Source organism: Chiloscyllium plagiosum, chromosome 4 (genome assembly GCF_004010195.1).
Source record: "Chiloscyllium plagiosum isolate BGI_BamShark_2017 chromosome 4, ASM401019v2, whole genome shotgun sequence".
In the NCBI taxonomy this organism is placed as follows: Eukaryota; Metazoa; Chordata; class Chondrichthyes; order Orectolobiformes; family Hemiscylliidae; genus Chiloscyllium; species Chiloscyllium plagiosum.
Genome location: NC_057713.1, coordinates 85988202 through 86004678, shown reverse-complemented (window position 1 = coordinate 86004678; position 16477 = coordinate 85988202). Strand labels below are relative to the sequence as shown.

The following is a 16477-nucleotide window of genomic DNA, read 5'->3' as shown; positions in this document are numbered from 1 at the left end:
CTCCCATCTCTGATTTGTCCATCCCAATCAAAGCCTCAAGTCACAGCTTGGGGCCAGTCTGTCTCACTATTAATGCATCAGTGGAGATACTGCTGTAGGGCTCGAGGGCAATTCCCTCTGTTACCATCAGGTAAGCAGCATCTATCATCACCCATAGAAGCTATGTCTCAGATTTTCTGTTTTCCAGATTGATACCCCCAAAGATGTGCATCTGAATCTTTCGCAAGTTCCAGTGCAGGGATTGGCTGGAAATTTAAACTTCCGATGGGCAATTTACCCTTTGTCTGGATGCTTCTGAAAACATCTCCAACACTGACTTCAAGTTAGAGTTCATTTATGCAAGAAATGTTTGACATGGGTAACTGTCACCCCACCGACCTTCCAACCTTCCCTCCACTATTCACTTGAATCACCCTCCTAACCACCCAGCTATCTCCCCAACCTCAAATACTACCTCACCAATGCACTTACTACTCAAACACCCCTCAAGCACTTCCTGCCCTACTTCCTCAACCAGCATACCCACTTATACTGTGACCTTCTCTTTGACCCCTTACAAAGTGGCTTTGGGACGCTTACTGCATTACAGCAGCTAGTGCCAGAAACAGGACGGGGCTTAGAATCCTTGGATGATCTTGCACACCAGTGATAGATTCTGCTTTAAGACACAATCTACATTTTTGAGAAGTCACTGTTCAGTGGCTTGCGCCAGAAATGCAGAGCTCCCTCTGAAATTTATTTTTTTTAAATTGGAATGGAGTGGGGATCAGTGACGATTGCTCCACTTCAGATGTTTTGGGTCAATATCTTACACAAATTTTAGAATGAAAAGAAGCAGCACAGTATAGAGAGGTATCTCGAGCTGAGCTGGATTTGAATGAGAAGGCTGAGCACACAACAACAGGTGCATCACAATTTGCATGTGACTGAAGCCTCAACTACTGAAAACTATTGGCAAGTTCTAAAATCAATACAGACTCTGGGTCCACATCTGCCGCTTTTGAGCTCTGACCTTTTATTAGAAGCCATGAGGATCGCACAGGTAACGCAAGCCCTGTTATTTCTGGAGTCATATCAAATATTAAAGTTTTTTTTTTAAAAATATGCACAGTCCCCTAATTTATTTGACGTTCAGACCAAGACTGATAGAAAGCACATATCAGATTTCTGTTGTAAGCAAGAATTACTGTTTATTACAAGTAATTTGACCATTGCTACAAGTAAACAGATATAAACCATTAGCATATAACACCACTAATGAAAACTCTAATCCCTTTTGTAAACTCCCGTTTACATACATGCACAGACAAACAGGGACATTAGATTAATGACAAAGGTAGAAAAATGGGAAGTCAGTTCAGTGGTCTTTGCTTCCCAGTTCCAATGTTGAGATGATCCTTCAGTTGGCCAGACCCTTTGTCGTTTAATAACCTTTATCTAGCTGCTTCCACTGCTTTGTAAGAAGTATACAGTGGCTGACTCACTTGGAAAACGATTCTGATTTGTCAATGTCAACTCAGCAACTACTGCAGAAAAGGTAATTGGTTTTCTTCAAACTTAAATTGAGGTTTTGACTGCAAAGAACATGTAGCTTCTGGCCTAAGAGAAGGTCTGTACACTTTTATCTCTTTGTCTCTATCTCTGTAACTTTACAGCTCCAAGCTACTCATCTACCTGAGAATCAACTACGCAGCTATTTTGGCAAGCAAGAGGTCTCCATCATCGAAACTGTCACTAGTTCACAAACCAATCAACTTCTTGTTGCCAACAGGAGCTGCATCAGGGCACATCTTTGGCCCTATATCATCTCTAACCTGAATGTCAATTACTGCTTATTTAAACATTGTTTTACATTGCCTGTCATGGATACCCAGTTACCTACTTTCAAAACTGCAGCCACTATTTGAAACACTGATTGTTTTTAAAACCATTCTTTCTCATTGCAGTCCCCAGATTTTTAAAACACAAAAATTGCCAGAGTAAGTGGCGGAGGCTGGTACAATTGCAACATTTAAGAGGCATTTAGATGGGTATATGAATAGCAAGGGTTTGGAGAGATATGGGTCGATTGCTGGCAGGTGGGACTAGATTGGGTTGGGATACCTGGTTGGACCGAAGGGTCTGTTTCCTTGCTATACATCTCTATGACTCTAAAAATAAAAAAGACTTGGTCCTTAACACTTATTATTAAATCTGCTTCTATTACCATATCAGATGATCCTTTTCAGATCATTATAATTATAATTCGCTGTTTTAAAAACCTCCAAATGTTATCTCAGGTTATTTTGCAAATTACCTCTTAGCTATGTCTCCTGATTATTATTTCTTAGCCAAAGGAGACCATTTCTCTTTATTTCCTTCCTTGCTTTTGAATGCCTCTGTTAAATGTTCTCTGGATCTTCCCCTGTTTTTCTGTACTCCAAAGTTTCACCTCGATACCATTTCAGTAAATTTCTTCTGTACAAACTCAAGTCTTGACATCCTTCCTGATGTATGATGCCCAGAATTGGAAAGTGGCCCAACAGGGAGTACTATCTCATGATTGATCTCGGTTTAGCATTATTTGCTTGCTTTTGTACTCTGTGCCTCTATTTATGAAGCCAAAGATCCTGTATTTTTTTTTCTAAACTTGCCACCTTCAAAGGTTTCCATGTAAACTGCCAGGTCTCTCTGTTCCTTCACCCCTTTCAAAGTGGTTTCAGTTCATTTACATTGCTTTTCCGCATCCTTCCTAGAAGATGCAGCAAATACACCTTCCTGTCTTAAATGTCATCAGTCACTTCACCACTCTGTCTCTCTCTCTCCTGTAATCTGCTGCCATCTCCTCACCCCTTAAACTTCTCAAAAGTTTTTGTGTCTTTTGTAAACTTTGAAATAATGCCCGGTGGATCCAAGTCCAGATTGTTAATATAAATCAAAATATCTACATGCCAGAACTCTCATGTTTGGCAAGCATCCACATCACTGATTTCTCACGGTTATTACGAACTGCTTTATACTGAGAACTTGGAGGATGTATTTGTTAGAGTGATGTACAGCAATACCCAAATGTCACCATATAGCCCAGAGCGGATTTGAGGAGAACATGTGCATGCATCAGCCAGGCAAATTAAATGAGCTTTCCTTTGTGCTAATTATTTATAAACCTGGGATTGAAAACAAGGTACAAGGAGCACATGCTTTGTAAACTTTATTAATGAAAATTCATAGCAAGATTTTTCTACTTTGCTGCTAAAGCCGATGAATTATTTTCTTAAACCATTCCCACATGATTGAGGTAGGAACTCCATCCCACTCTCCCTGTATTGGGAATCCTCCAGCAAGTTGCGGCTGTACAGGACATTGGTTAGGCCACTTTGGTAATATTGCGTGCAATTCTGGTCTCCTTATTGGAAGGATGTTGTGAAAGTTGAAAGGGTTCAGAAAAGATTTACAAGCATGTTGCCAAGGTTGGATGGTTTGAGCTATAGGGAGAGGCTAGGGCTGTTTTCCCTGGAGCGTCGGAGGCTGAGGGGTGACCTTATAGAGGTCTATAAAATCATGAGGGGCATGGATAGGGTAAATAGACAAAGTCTCTTCCCTAGGGTGGGGGAGTCCAGAACTAGATGGCATAGGTTTAGGGTGCGAGGGGAAAGACATAAAAGAGACCTAAGGGGCAACATTTTCACACAGAGAGTGGTACATGTATGGAATGAGCTGCCAGAGGAAGTGGTGGAGGCTGGAACAATTGCAACATTTAAAAGGCATCGGGATGGGTATATGAATAGGAAGGGTTTGGAGGAATATGGGCTGGGTATACTGGCAGGTGGGACTAGATTGGGTTGGGATATCTGGTCAGCATGGATGAGTTGGACCGAAGGGTCTGTTTCCGTGTTGTACATCTCTATGACTCTTATGACCTGAGGCAGAAGGTGCTTCTGACTTCCTTAAGGAAATTCTCAGTGGCAAGAAATGGAAGACCAAGTCATTGCATCCTCTATGTCACTCATCGCTTTTCAGATTACAGCAACCTCGATCCCAGTGATGTGCAGGGAGGTTTTTTCTGCTTGCCTGCAATATGATCTTTCGTTCATAAGATAGTTGCTGGCATAATTAGGCTGGTAGTGCGGGAATGGTTCACTGTAAAGTGATGCCCATACCATTTGATTTGTCAGCCAAGATTTTGCCTAATTCAGAATTGTATCTTGAGTTTTAATTTCAACAAAGTGGATGCAGGATGGATGAGTCCATATGTGTGTGGCTTTGCAGAAAGAATGGAGTACAGAAGTAAGTTTTTTCAATCTGTGAAGAGCATTGAAATGTAAAGAGACTGTTGCAATATCAAAGTGATGTTAAATTCAGTGATTTCTGCAATGATGGAGTTAAATGGGTCTGAATGAACACTCAAGCATTGCAATGGACGGAAGTGAAACTGTCCTCTTTAATTGGTGGCTTTTGGGATTTTCAAGCTATGATATGTCAGTATGCACATGAAAGAGAAAACTTCTTTCACAAGGGAGCATTAGCAGTTATGTTAAGGAACTGATTATTTTTTGCTGTTTGTTTTTGGCAATTAGTTGTAATTGTATGGAATTGTAGAGATTTGTGTTCAAACTGTGCCAGTTATCCTTAAACCAGGTCACCTCAGGCTATTGCGCTTAAAATCTCCCAGGAATTTGTTTATGGAACACCGTGGTCTCCCACTTACTGGAAAATAAAAAGTATAAAGAAGTTCTATACCATGGCTGACAGTAGCTCTGAGAGGGGACTGAGCTTGTCAGTCTGTATAACCGTAGGAACCTCTATCATTGTCCTACGTCATTCACTGAAGTTGCGAAGCTGCTAGACCTTTCTTAGATGGATAAATAATGCTTTTGACAGGGCATTAGGGCAACCATATGTGAAAAATGGCAACCCTGTAGAGATGTGCATGTTTAATTTTAATACAAAAATGTTTCCCAAAACAATGTTCGAGACGCTCTTTAGGTTGAATGTCATTTCTATTAAACAGAATTATTAATAAAAGTAATATCCAAAACAAATAGGTTTCTTAGATATGTATACCAAATACTTAGCACTGCAACAAAACCAATTATACCTTAGGCTCCATTTCTTTATCCAATTTTTGGAGTACTGAAGTTATCCATAGGATCTTTTACAGTGAGGGATATCAATAAAACTGAAGGAATCCAAAGGTGTAATCTGCGATTCATATGAGCGCACAAATTAGGGGTAGGCCATTCAAGCGGCACGGTGGCACAGTGTGGGCGGCACGGTGGCACAGTGGTTAGCACTGCTGCCTCACAGCGCCAGAGACCCGGGTTCATTTCCCGCCTCAGGCGACTGACTGTGTGGAGTTTGCACATTCTCCCCGTGTCTGCGCGGGTTTCCTCCGGGTGCTCCGGTTTCCTCCCACAGTCCAAAGATGTGCAGGTTAGGTGAATTGGCCATGCTAAATTGTCCGTAGTGTTAGGTGAAGGGGTAAATGTAGGGGTATGGGTGGGTTGGTGTGGACTTGTTGGGCCGAAGGGCCTGTTTCCACACTGTAAAGTAATCTAATCTAATCTAAAGCCCTTGAGTCTGGCACATCTTTCAATTAAATTACAACTGATGTGATTATGGCTTCAAATCTATATTCCTGCCCACCACTGATCCTCTTTGACTCCCACTTCCTTTGCCTCCACTGCTCTCTGGGGAAGTGAATTTCTAAACCTCTCAACCTCATGAAAGTCAAATAAAATTCTTCTTATCCCTATCAGAAAGACCTTATATTTATATTGTTGCTGTTAGTTCTAGACTGCTCCACAAGGGGAGACATCCTTTCAGCAAGTAATCTGTCAATGTCTCAATAAGGTTGCTTCTGCCTACTAAAATAGCATGGGACAAATACCAGTATCACATCTATGACTAAAGATTTTTCTTATTCATTTTCTATTCATTCATGTGATGTGTGTGTCTGTGGTTAATTTGCCGATCTCTAATTACCCTGGAGAAGATGTTGGTGAGATACTCCCCTAAAACACTGCATTCCTTGGTGTGTAGTGGTCCCAACAGTGCTGTTATAAAGGGAGTTCTATGATTTTGACTCAATGACAATAAAAGAACAACAATATAATTCCAAATCGGGATGGTGAATGGCTTGGAGGGGGAGCTTCCAGGTGCTGGTGTTCCCGTGTATCCTTGTTATTCTAGTTAGTAGAGGTTTCAGGTTTGGAAGGTACTGTCAAAGGAATCTTGTTGAGTTTGGAACGTGAAACACTGCAGCAAAGAATGGTGAGAAAAAGACCGCCCATGTTGTATAAAATGTGGAATGGACTGATGGGGAACAAGAGCCCCATGCCCTCTGGCAATGAAAAAAGGACAAAAGTCATCCACACACACTGCAAATATTATCTCTGTCCGAGGCAGTGTATCAGTACACTCACTTCCTACAATGGGACAAGCTGCCAAAACAAATAGTCACAGCCCCATCTTTTAGACTCAACTTTAGATCATTGCCATTTAGAAGTTTTTATTATCAAGACGACCATCTCAGCAAGTCATATCTGGTTTATCTAGCATCATCCATACCAAAATTTGGGGAGTACAGACAGTAATATGCAGCTGAAGCAACTATTTTCAAATATTTACCCAATTGCCTGTCCAAAGCTGTCACAGTATTCAATCTCACCCTCTCAGATTCCTCGCCTTAACAGTCTTTTATGTTTTGGTTTAGAAAAGAACCTCTAGCCTTCTGTTTTACTGACCACGTTAAATTCATGACTCCCAGATTACTGCTGGCCAGTTGCAGTACTATATTGCCAATTCACATCATCAAAAGCTGGGTGTCTTCAGGACCTCTCTGCTTAACCTTCTCTAATCTCATGAACGTGATCATCTCGCCTTTCATTTTCTGCTTTGTCAACATTTCCCTGATTACCCAGGTAATGTTCTGGGGACCTGGATTCAAATCCCAACATGGCAGATGGTGCAATCGGAATTCAGTAAATATCTGGAATTACGAGTCTAATGACCTTGAATCCAGTGACAATTGTCGGAAAAACTCATCTGGCCTACTAACAGTGAGATATAGGCTCCTGGATTAGATGGGATTGAGGTTCACAGGGAGAAAGTGTGAAAATAGATAAATCCCCTGGGTCGGATGGGATTTATCCTAGGATTCTCTGCGAAGCCAGGGAGGAGATTACAGAGCCTTTGGCTTTGATCTTTATGTTGCCCTTGCCTACAGGAATAGTGCCAGAAGACTGGAGAATAGCAACTGTCCCCTTATTCAAGAAGGGGAGTAGAGACAACCCTAGTAATAATAGATCAGTGAGCCTTACTTCTGTTGTGGGTAAAGTGTTGGAAAAGGTTATAAGAGATTGGATTTATAATAATCTAGAAAGGAATAAGTTGATTAGGGATAGTCAACAGTTTTGTGAAGTGTAGGTCATGCCTCAGAAACCTTATTGAGTTCTTTCAGATGGTGACCAAACAGGTGGATGAAGGTAAAGTGGTAGATGTGGAGTATATAGATTTCAGTAAGGCGTTTGATAGGTTCCCCACCGTCGGCTATTGCACAAAATATAGAGGCATGGGATTGATTTAGTGGTTTGGATCTAAAATTGGCTAGCCGAAAGAAGACAGAGGGTGGTGTTTGGTGGAAAATGTTCATCCTGGGTTTCAGTTACTAGTGGTGTACTGCAAGGATTTGTTTTGGGGCCATTGCTGTTTGTCATTTTTATAAATGACCTGGATGAGGGCATAGAAGGATGGGTTGGTAAATTTGCGGATGACGCTAAGGTCAGTGGAGTTATGAATAGTGTCGAAGGATGTTGCAGGATATAGAGGGACATGGATAAGCTGCAGAAAGGTGGCAAATGGAGTTTAATGCAGAAAAGTGAGGTGATTCACTTTGGAAGGAGCAACAGGAATAGAGTTACCATGGGCTAATGGTAAGATTGTTGGTAGTGCAGAGAGATATCAGTGTTCATGTAAATAGATTCCTGAAAGTTGCCACCCAGGTTGATAGGGTTAAGAAGGTATATAGTTTGTTAGCTTTTATTGGTAGAGCGATTCAGTTGCAGAGCCTTGAGATCATGTTGCAGCTGTACAAAACTCTGGTGCGGCTGCGGTTGAAGTATTGTGTACAGTTCCGGCCTCCACATTATAGGAAAGATGTGGAAGCTTTGGAGATGGTTCAGAGGAGATTTATTTGGATGTTGCCTGTTATGGAGGGAAGGTCTTATGAGGAAAGGCTGAGGAATTTGAGGCTGTTTTCGTTAGAAGAAAGTTGAGAGGTGACTTAATTGAGACATATAAGATAATCAGAGAGTTCGTTAGGGTGGATAGTGAGACCCATTTGCTTAGATGGTGATGGCTAGCATGAGGGGACATAGCTTTAAACTGAGGTATGATCGATATAGGAGAGATGTCAGAGGTAGTTTCTCCACTCAGAGTAGTAGGGGTATGGAACGCACTGCCTGCAACGGTAGTAGACTCGCCAACTTTAAGGGCATTTAAATGGTCATTGGATAAACATATGGATGAAAATGGAATAGTGTCGGATAGATGGGCTTCAGATTGTTGCACCGACCTGTGGAGCCATCGAGGGCCGAAGGGCCAGTACTGCGCCGTAACGTTCTATGTTCTATGTAATGGCCGTCAAAGAGGGAAACTGCCATCCTTACCTGGTCTCATCTACATGTGACTTCAGACCCACAGCAATGTGGTTGACTCTTAGCTGCCCTCTGAGCAATTAGGCATGGGCAATAAATGCTGGCCTATCCGGTGACATCCTCATCCTGTGAATGATTAAACAATAGTCTCACTGAGGCCAGTAAAAGTCTTTTGTGCAATGTTCTGCCATTTGAGGAAACCCTGTCACTTGGACGCAAGGTGAATGTGCATTGATTTATGGTGTAGTGATTCCACCGAAGTGAAGAGGCTGCATTGACTGCGCTATGATAGAAATGCGACAATCGGGCTACCCTTCCAGAGTAGGACGTTTACTCACTTATGTTTATTTAATGCATGACTGGATCAATCTGAATGAGATTAGTCGACAGACAATTCAAAATAATGGCGAGTACAAATTGGGTCAGCAGTGACATGCCTTTTGTGTTTTTCTCAAATTTCACTGTTTGAAAATTCGGCAAACAAACATTGACGTGAGTGAACTGCCTGCTCAGTATTGGAGGTTTCTAAAATTTTAGTTTGGGCTAGTCCTGAATATTTCTAAAAGCAAAAAAGCAGTACATAAGCCAGTCTTGTAGCGAAATTTTAATGTTTGCAAATGTTTGTCCTTTTAATTTAAAACAGCTTCATTTCAATTTTGGAATTCTCTGAATGAAAGTAACAGAAGCATTAAAGAAGGGGAAATTAATGCAATGTAGTGTACTGTCTACAACATGGAAAATAACAGTTTTGTTGACCAGTAACAGAGAAGGGCTTCCTACAGTTAGAGTTGTATATAACAGCGTATGCCTTATTTCTTAATTTTTTGACAGGTTGCCACACTGTATGCTGTTACTTTGAAGAACAATATAGAATGTTTAAGTCCTTTATAATTTATTGTTGACAGTGTGCATCAATGTTTGTGTTTGCACACCATACTTCTGGTTTTAATAGAAACAGTGAACAGGAAAGAATCTGCTGTCACTGGCTGCTGTCTATAGTTGTGTCCACAAATAGTCTATCTGATTCACCAATTCCACTCTTTTCCTTGGCTGCGTCTGAACTTGACCTTTGCTTGCATCTTTAATTGGCTGTTTGACCCTGAGCTAAGGTTCCATATCCCCCCTAAACCTACTTCCACTTGCATAAAATGAATCATAGCTACTCCTTCCTCATCTCGTCTGCTGCTACTATTGTCATCAACCCTTGTTGCATTTAGATTTTAGTGCTGTACAACCACCTTGCCCTCTCTAAACACTTGAGGTCATCCAAACAGTTGCTGCAATGAAGCTCTTTGAGATATAAAGTCGCAAGTTGTTCTTGTTGATTCTTTGGTCACTCCCCAGAATATTCCTAATGGGAGAAGAGGCGGAGAAATGAGAAGTTTTCTCCTGTAATAACAAGAATCTTACTTGTCTTGTTCCAGAAGCATCGTCTTTCGAAAAAGCTTGAGTAAATTAGAAACTAGAGGTGATCAGTATATGGTGCCATCTGTAACCCCAGCTGCCACTGAAGGGTATTTAGCTCCAGTTCAGAGATGTGTTTGACCATATTTGCAGTCCTTGGAGGAGGGAGACTGAATTTGGCTGAGAATGTGTTTGACACTGGTTTGGTGGTTTGTGGCAGTTTGATGAATGGCAGAGGCAGCATCTAAGGGGGCACACCGTTTTGATCCGACTGAGTTAGCTAACTTGAACTACGTTAAGGATAGGGATACGTTTCTTGACGATGGTGTCTAGGCCAGGTAGGGTGATCGTGGATCAGCTATCCGGTTGCCACTTATTGTACAATTTTCAACAAGAATCCAGCTCTACGCCAAGTGTCTCCAGATATTTTTAAGCACATGTTCCCCTTCTCACTCGTGCTCTTTGTGATTGCTGTCCTTTGACCTTTGTTACTTTACCACATTAATCAGGACCCCACAGCTTATTTGTCATTGCACACTTAGCATTCCGCTCAAGCCTGAGAAAGTGTATAAGCACAGTAAGATTCAAGCAAACTTTTTGAACTGTTACTTGTGTTTTAGCTTGAGTAAAGGTTTCAATTTAATGAGTCATTTAACTGTTGAATATTTTTTTCATTAGAAAATAAAATAAAGTGAAAAGCAAGGGTGGGGAAAGGCCATAAGCATGTGTCTTTCCAAGCCACCTGTGAGAACGATAAATGAAATGAAGTTTTTGAAATGATTCATCATGGTGCGCAGTCAGGTTTCACTGCAGTAAAGCATGCTGACAGGAAGCATTTGCAAATGAAGCTTCCCAAACAGTTGATAAAACATTTCTGTTGATCTGGAAAGTACAGATACCCAAGTCTTATGGACAGTCACTTTCATTCCGCAGAACTGTAAATCATCCCCTACCATGGTTAAACTTTCTCAGAAAGCAAGTTAGTGGAAACAAAATCACCCATAAATCATGAGGCATCAAAATGGAGCAGCAAAGTAGTTGAGCCTGCTCTGCCACCTAAAACGGATTAAAACATTCTTTTAACAAAGACATGTAATGGTCTGTCCAGCTTTCAATATGCACATATACTCGTCTTGCATCTTTGTGTAAATTCTGGACAATTTTCCAGAAGAGCTTGCCAGGGATTTACAAAATAATTTTTGACTTGACAGCAGCATTCAAATCAGTTTGCAAGTAGATTTCTACTTTAAAACTTTTTTGGAGCAAATAGCAGTTTCTTTTTTGTAGTTTGGTGCATACCAAATAGCCCACCACAATACCTGTCCCTTACCAGAGCATGTGCCTCTGCCAAGCCTTCTCCCCCCCCCCCCCCAATGGGTCAGCCAACTTGCAAGCAGCCACTGTAAAGTTAATTTTCATACAATGGGCCTTCCAATTCACAGACACAACTGTGGCAGGAGCCATCAGGTAGCTGCAGGGAGTGATACCTGTGACATGGCACCCACCATGGGCATAAAATTCAATTTGAGTTTCTCAAAAACAACACAACACCCAGCCAAAAGAAATGTCCTTTCTTACAGCTTTACTGCTGAGGCAATTAAATGTGTCTTGTACAGAGACTACACTCACGTTAATTGCAAATGTGCTTTAGCAATTACAGACATTAACAGATCTCGAACCACAGTCACAGTGTTCACTAGTAATTCTATTGCGTGTAATGATCACTAATGTTATTTTGATCAGACAATTGTAAATATTTGATTCTGTTTTAAATGTGATGATGTGTAGAATAGTCTTCCGCTTGGACACCATGCTAGTTACAGCTAAAAGACATTAGGTTCCCAGGCCAATTAGTCTAACCCTCGACTTGTCCAAAACATGGTTGCATTAAACCTTTCCTTCGTAAGGAGAGAGTGAGGTCTGCAGATGCTGGAGACCAGAGTCAAGAGTGTGTTCCAGCAACACACTCTCGACCCTTTCCCTCATAAGAAGTTAGGTTTGCCTATTACCCAAGTCAGTGTTGAAATAAACCAGCATCTCATTCTCCATAGCACTGACTGCAGTATTTCTCCTAATTTCTTCAAGAGAATGCTCTTCTTCTGACTTCAAGCTCCTGTGCGTCCCTTATCCCCGATCTCACCATTTGTAGTAAAGTATTCAAGTGTTCTTTAGCCTAATTTGTGGAACTATAACTCAACATCTCCACATCTCTCCCTCCAGTTCCTTTAAAACAAATCTCCTCAAAAACCTTGTCTTCAATTCAGATTTCAGTCATCTTTCTTAATTTCTTTGTTCCTGTTGCATTTGTTTTCTTTAAACTTATCCACGAAGTAATTTAGGGCATTTATTTACGATGAAAAGATCAATGCAAGTTTTGTTATAATGTTATTGGTGCCCACATTACTGATGACGAATGGACAAAAACAAAAATGTACAGTTCACTCATTGAAATCCATTAAGATTGCATCTTTTTGCAATAAGGTCTGTGACGCCACATCATTGCAAAGTTGAATTATTGCAAGTCCATATAAAGCATTTAATCGATAATAATGCAATCTGCAGTGCAGCACTTCTGAGGGTGCAGCCCCCCCCCCCGACAACCTTCTCAAGACTGCAAACGATGTCAAATAATGAGCAGATTTGCCACCACCGGCCACATCCTGAGATGAAAATCAAAACATCTATCAGCAACTTTCCTCATTCACCTTGTGAAACTTCAACTGACCATCCCATCAAGCTAGAACTTGACAGTTGCAATCCAAATTGATGCTGTAGGGCCACTCAGTTCTGGCTTGGTTGACTGAACAAAATATTTGCTTTCTAGAAGTTTCTGTGACTCTTCCCTTGTTCCTCAAATCTTTACTGCAGCAGTGCTCGGATTTTGTCGTTTTTTCTAAAACAATGTTTGTTCACTGATGGGATGTGAGTGTCACTGGCTAGGCCAGTGTTTACTGCATGTCCTTAGTTGCCCTTGACAAGTTGCTGGTGAGCTGCCTTCCTGTACCACTGAAGTCCACGTGCTGTAGGTAAACTGTTAAGGACATTTTATTATGGGGCATACTGGGCCTTAAGATAGCTGTGTTCTCATTAGGTGGTGATGCACTGCAGAAATTCACCAAGGCTTTCTAGACAGCATCTTTCAAAATCAAGACCACTTCCATCTCGAAAAACAAAGGCAGCAGATACATGGATACGTACGGCAGATACAGCACCATCTGCAAAAGCCCCTCCAAGCCACTCGTCATCAAGACTTGGAAATGTATCACTGTTCCTTCAGTGTTGCTGGGTTTTCCTTCCTAACTGCATTGTGAATCCACCTACAACATGTGCACTGCAGCGGTTCAAAAAGGCAGCTCACCACCGCCTTCGGAAAGGCAACAAGGGACGCTCAGTAAATACTGCCCAGCCAACAACGCCCACATTCCTTGAATGAATTTTTTTAAAATGCCCCAGTGTCTTTTATTGTAAATTGATGAATTGGACAGCAGTCATGAAATTTGGAAAAAAATGTTATGAATTTGCATAATTTAAATTTCAGTTGCTCACTTCCTTCAGTTGGGGACTTTTCGACATTTTTTTAAATTCCTTTGCACTTCATTTTTCAGAAGCGTATCTTAATTCACAGTAATATAAAGGTTGCTACGCGATGGATTTCCTTAATACTCATGGTTTCTCATTTCTCTTCTCTGTTGACTGCCATCCCGTCTTGTGAAGGTTAACTTGTTTGTGTTCACCCTGACAGCGTGTGGTAGTTATAGGCATCATCATCCATACTTCTCCAGCTTATTCTTGACACTCTCATACACATTTCACTGGGTAGCACTCCAGAACAGGATGAAAGCAGGGCATTGAGGGCCTATTTCCACTGATTGGGGAATGGAGGACATGATGACAAAGGCGAAAAGTATAGTCAGGCTTTTTATGAATGAAATTAGGAAATGTTTCCACGTGCCCTTGTTAGAAGCAGTTTGGAATTGTTAACTTCATATCAGAAATTGATAGACTTTGTGCAGTTCTGGTCATCCTGCCATAAGAAGGATATTTTTAAACTGGAAGGGGTTCAGAAAGATTTACCAGGATGTTGCCAGGGATGGAGGGTTTGAGACACAAAAATAGACTGGAAAGACTGGAATTTTTTTCACTACAATGTAGAAGGCTGAGGGATGACCTTATTGAGGTTTATAAAATCATGAGGGATATAGATAAGGTTAGTGACAAGGATCTTTTCCCTCGGGTGAGGGAGTTCAAAACTAGATGGCATATTTTTAAGGTGAGAGGAGAAAGATTTAAAACGGACATGAGGGGGAGTTTTTTTTGTGGTTCGTGTGTAAGCTGAACTGCTAGAGAAAATGGTGGATGTGGGTACAGTTACAACATTTAAAAGACATTTGGATAAGTTCATGAATGGGAAAGGTTTAGAGGAACAGGCAGATGGGGTTAGTTTAGTTTGAAGGGTTGGTCTGAAGGGTCTGTTCTTACACAGGTCAAGAGGTGTGACAAAGGTTGTATGGAGTGGAGCTGACCTGATCTCATTAGTGGTAGACATTCGAGGCGTAAAGGCGTCTACTTCTGCTGCTGTGCTGATACAATTGAAGTGGCCCCAATATTACTACATCTCCGATCAATTCATTATGTCTATAAGTAAGTCCAGATCTCATTGGCTAAAGCTACCTGCAGTAAAGACTTCATCCTCAAGGGAAACATCTAGTCTCTGTTCACGTAAAAGCCTCTTTACATTTTTGTCTTTGCTTTGACAGTTTCTTAATGCTTGCACTTTGCCTCTAGTGTATTTTTGCAGTTATTATGTATAGCCTGTGGAGTTTTTGGTGACCTGTTAATGTTTGTGATTCATCACACTATTGGACTTCTTACACTGAGACGGGGAGTAACGCAATGACTGTTCAGTTGTGGGAAAATGGATAGCTCAGTGTGCTCACTTACAGAGTAGCATTGGCGGTTGGGAGCAGGTTACCCAAATGGGATCGTTGCAGGGAGACGTCAGAGTAAGTCAACATAAATTAATGTACAAGATAAAAGTGACAATGAGAGGAAGCGTTTGACTGCCAAAATTCATTTTCTGGATTAGTGGTGCTGGGAGAGCACAGCAGTTCAGGCAGCATCCGAGGAGCAGTAAAATCGACCTTTCGGGCAAAAGCCCTTCCAGCATCTGCAGTCATTGTTTTTACCCTGCCAAAATCCATTACCTTGAATCTGAGTAATCTCAAATAATAAAGCATTGGTTATCCCTTGCTTATTATTATATATTCAATGGGGTTTATTTTGTCATTTTATCACTGATTAGGGAATAGGTGTTACTGGAAAGTGGGCGGCTGGCACACAGGCATCTCCCTCCTACCGCAGGAAGGAAACCACCACATCTCGAGCCCTGCTAAAAACTGACAAGCCCAGGTACGGCTATCTGATCAAAGAGTCTTGTCTTCCTCCCCCTACTATTTACAACAGTTGAGGTGTGAAGGGAGCGTTCACAACTGTTTAGTGGATGCTGTGTTAAGAGGTTGCTCGCATCTATTCACAAACCATTATTAGTGATTTCGAGAGTATTAGCTGAAAGTTCAGTCACTCCTGTAAATGGGTTCAGGGGTCACATGCTTAATTCCGTTCAGGTAGACAGTGAGCAAGATTTGTGCTGGCCTCTTATTGCAGTGTTCTAGGAGAAAGTGAGGACTGCAGATGCTGGAGATAAGAGCTGAAAATGTGTTGCAGGATAAACGCAGCAGGTCAGGCAGCATCCAAGGAGCAGGAGAATCGACGTTTCGGGCATGAGGAGAGTGTGCCAAGCAGGCTAAGATAAAAGGTGGGGAGAGGGGTTGGAAATGTGATAGGTGGAAGGAGCTTAAGGTGAGGGTGATAGGCCAGAGTGGGGGTGGGGGCGGAGAGGTCAGGAAAAAGATTGCAGGTTAGGAAGGTGGTGCTGAGTTCGTGGGGAGACAAGGTGAGGGGAGGGGGAATGAGGAAACTGGAGAAATCTGAGTTCATCCCTTGTAAAATCATGGGGGATATAGAAAAGGTTAATGACAAGGATCTTTTCTTGACAAGGGTGAGGGAGTTCAAAACTAGATGGCATATTTTTAAGGTGAGAGGAGAAAGATTTAAAACCCTCCTTGTGGTTGGAGGGTTCCTAGGTGGAAGATGAGGCGCTCTTCCTCCAGCCGTCGTGTTGCTATGGTTTGGCGGTGGAGGAGGCCAAGGACCTGCATGTCCTTGGTGGAATGGGAGGGGGAGTTGAAGTGTTGAGCCACGGGGTGGTTGGATTGGTTGGTCCGGGTGTCCCAGAGGTGTCCTCTGAAACGTTCCGCAAGTAGGCGGCCTGTCTCCCTAATATAGTGGAGCCCACATCGGGTGCAGCGGATGCAGTAAATGACGTATGTGGAGGTGCAGGTGAATTTGTGGCGGATATGGAAGGATCCCTTGGGGCC

General features: G+C 41.9%; 1 long non-coding RNA gene across 2 annotated transcripts in view; it reads left to right on the top strand.

Annotated features, from left to right (window-relative positions):
• The window catches only part of LOC122549174, a 228321-nt gene that overhangs the window by 193363 nt on the left and 18481 nt on the right, over positions 1-16477 (top strand). Inside the window, exon 6 of one of the 2 annotated variants that reach the window (XR_006311450.1) lies at positions 188-1306. The exons of the other annotated variant lie outside the window; for it this stretch is intronic. This is a non-coding gene — a long non-coding RNA (uncharacterized LOC122549174). Of the gene's footprint in view, positions 1-187; positions 1307-16477 lie in introns of those variants that run through there. 2 annotated transcript variants of the gene reach the window in all.